At 27.7% G+C, this 3,696-nt stretch overlaps 1 long non-coding RNA gene across 1 annotated transcript; it reads right to left on the bottom strand.

Annotated features, from left to right (window-relative positions):
* Positions 1-360: 360 nt before the first annotated feature.
* On the bottom strand, positions 361-2,581 carry LOC147814385 (uncharacterized). The gene is made up of 3 exons (XR_015430612.1): positions 2,528-2,581; positions 1,759-1,900; positions 361-471 (listed from the first exon to the last, which is right to left on the bottom strand). It is a non-coding gene; the product is annotated as an uncharacterized LOC147814385 (long non-coding RNA).
* Between the last annotated feature and the right edge of the window lie 1,115 nt (positions 2,582-3,696).

Here is a 3,696-nt window from a genome sequence, read left to right as displayed (position 1 = left end):
TTTTAACCTCACTATATGAAAAATATAATATATATATATAAAGATATTATCTATATTATATGAAGAATAATGTATGTCATTACATTTTTTCACTAGTAGAGATCTTCATTTATCAATCTGAAGTTTTTAATATTAAACCTTCGGCAGTAATTCCTTCTTTTGTTAAGTTATAAAAGAAGGTTTTAAATGCATAATTCTTCTGTAATTTTAATAGATTGAATTAAATCATCTTAAAATAACACTTATCCAAATTCTACAATTAGTAAAAATATTTATGGGAACTCATGCTTTTAGAAAATAGTTGTCTAATGTGCTTGAATTTCTTAAGCTATAAAACAACAAATTTAAATAATTAGTCAGCTGAAATTCAAATACTTTTATTTAAAACTAAAATTTAATTTTTTTACAAATCAACAAAATTATTTTAAATACTGTTTCCGTCTACCTGTTGAAACTTGTAATTATTGGAACCTAAAAGAAAAAAAATGAATTAGTAAGTAAGTCATATTTACAATAATAATGGCAGGTTTTAAACTATTAAAATATTAGATATTATTTTTTTTATGATTTAAATTAACTGGATGAAGTTAATTTTCTTTTTCAGAAAAATAGTAGTACTCTTCTGCCATTTCTATTCAATCCTCATAGCTAAAAAGCATGACAGGTACCACAGCCCCAAAATAAAGTACACTGAAGTCAGTACTACCATTAACAACATTTACAGAAATTCAAAGATATAATTCCAATCTTAATATGCAATTTTAACACTTTGTATTTTTCTATACATTTGGTATCATTATGGTACTTGTAAGTTTGATAATTATATTTTCTTTTTTTCTTTTCTTACAAATCTTTAAACTCAATAAACCTAGTCTATATATTTTTAAACTTTTTGTCAGACTTTATGAAACTAATAGTTTTTTAATAAATTTTAAATGCTGATTCTGAAAAGGACTTCCGTTATTGTCAATCACATAAGAGTTTCTTAAAAAATAGTTATTTTAATATTTTTTAATAAATGTAATCAAGAATCAACAATCGTCTAATAAATTAAATTTTAAAGTTATGTACCAATTTTAATTCTTTTTTTACTCTCAATCGAATAGAACAAATTACAAGTTGATAAGGAGCATTGATTTTAAAGTTGTGAGTAATTTTATGTAAGGAAAATGTCTAAGAGAGAATGATTTGAAATAATACTTTTAAAATAAGTTGAGTACAATATCTCCTATATAATTTATAATACCAAGCAGAATAAAACTAATAGCTAGTTGTTACAAACATTTGTTTAAATATAAAAACACATCCCATAAGATGAAATTCAAAAAATTGCATATTACTTTTTACAATAGATGTCTTTATTTGCAATTGATTTTATTCAATTCAGCATTAAAATTGCATAAGAAACTGTACTGGCTTATTTCTAAAACATTTAAGATTTCCGAAAGTCGCTAATTTTTGAAGTAGTGAACTATAAACAGTTTCATAAAAATGCTCATAACCTTAAAACAAATTGTCATATAAACTTGAAATCTGGTTAAATTTAATTCTATTCAATATTTTAATAAGTAATAACAATCTGCTTAGTAAATAATTAACGTGGGTAAATTGAGAAAAAATAACACGTAGTGAAAATAGCAGTGTGATCAAACATAAAAAAGTGAGCTAGTACAGTTACTAGTTTTCAATTATCAAATATCTAACAAACTACTGTTATCAACAATTGAATAAATGCTGCAGTTTATTAGGAGAGATTACTTTTTCTTTATGGTATGAATTCAGAACTATTTCCTAGGAGAAGGCTGAGCAGTAACTTGCTTGTCACTTCTTCATCGCTGCTGCACATGTGCTATTTACAGCCTAGGTCATCTCAGCAATATCAGGGAACAGTGGATAAGCTCTGTAAATATATATATATATATATATATATATATATATATATATATATATACATGTATGTAAGAAAAAGAAATTGCACGTTAATCAGATTTTTAAAAAAAAATCAGATTTAAAATACAGTGTTATTATACATATTTTGACTCATAAACAACAATATAAACTTTGCAACAGATATCCGAGCAAACGATAAGCATACATCTATAGTAGAATTTCAAAGCAAAATTGCTATTTTAAAGATATTTCAATTTTCAATGATTTATTTATAACAGAAATTATGAACATTTTACTCAACTAATCAGCTTGCATACTGCAACGTTGAAACATATACATTTAAGCAAAATAAAAGAATAGTTATATTTGAATAAATTACAAACAATAAAATATACTGTGCATAACCTGCTGTAACGATTCACCAGTACCGTTACCCTAAACAGCGACGAGAAATATTTCGATTGTTCTCTCTTATTGCTAAGCCTACACTAATAGCTTCTAAGAATATCCCCCAACTTAAACTATTTAAGATCAGGAAGCATCTTTAAAACAAAAATAATAAAATTTAAGTTTGAAAATCGAAGCATATTTGATTAAAAGTGATAGAACCAAATTAATAAATGTCAAGCACACTTACCGAATTTCGAATACACTTTCGATTGTCAACACACACGCCATTTGCCGGCTCGCACGGAACTCTGGGAAGTGAGCTAGTTAATATGAAGTGTACTCATAACCTCAAAACAAGCTTAGGTACAAATAAAATGACCTCATACACCTCAATAAATACCTCGCTCTCGTTAGTTGAAATAAGGTTGATTTTTTTATACCTCGTAAATACCTCATTCTCGTTAGTTGAAATAAGGTTGATTTTTTTATACCTCATAAATACCTCTTTTGTTGCAAGTGTAAGAAAAACAACCTCGTATACCTTAAAAATAACCTTATCAGTCTGGTTGGTATGAAGTGATTTTAAAACTACCTCAAAATAAGCTTAGGTATAAATAAAATGATTTCATATACCTCAATAAATACCTCACTTTCTTTAGTTGAAACAAGGTGAAAATTTTTATACCTCAAAAATACCTCTGTTGTTACAAGTGAAAGAAAATCAACTTGGTATACCTCAAAAATCATCTTATCAGTCTGGTTGATTTGAAGTGAATTTTAAACAACCTCAAAGCAAGCTGAAGTGCATATAAAACAACCTCGTCCACCTTAATTACAAACTTTACGAGGTATAATTTTTATTGCTGTTTTCTGTGCAACCTTAAATATACCTCAAATATACCTCAAATCAACCTTAATACCTCAAAAATACCTCAAATCAACCTTAAATATACCTTAAATTTTCGTAAGGGGCCCTGGTTTTATTATAGGAAAGAAGAGCGAAAATGTTTTCGTAGTAAAAATGGCAGATCGGTCAATCAAAATTGTTCATCGAAACAGAACTAGATGGCTTGTGTCACATATAAAGACGGTCAATGTAATATTTTCTTTTATTTTATATATCCGTCGTTGAGCCAACCCAATTTTTGGGTTTACGACTACTAATGTTCAACTCCGTAGCTTTGTATTTTTGAACCAATCCAGAAGACAATGAAACTCCTGGATTAGTACCCCCAGAGCAATTGATTTGTTACGGGAACATGGAGGACTTCAATGTAATATTTGAGAGTAATGAAGAGTTCGAGGTGATAGCAACAATACCGTGTAAATTAGGGAAGAGTGACTTCGACTAAGTTGTTCAAACCTTGTGCCCTAAAAGATGTAACACATGTTCAGCAGTAAGAATTTAACCCTCTG

This window comes from Parasteatoda tepidariorum, chromosome 2 (genome assembly GCF_982258835.1).
Source record: "Parasteatoda tepidariorum strain Cologne lab strain chromosome 2, Ptep-v5.0, whole genome shotgun sequence".
Classification (NCBI taxonomy): Eukaryota; Metazoa; Arthropoda; class Arachnida; order Araneae; family Theridiidae; genus Parasteatoda; species Parasteatoda tepidariorum.
The sequence above is the reverse complement of the archived record's forward strand: the minus strand, read 5'-3'. Positions and strand labels throughout refer to the sequence as shown.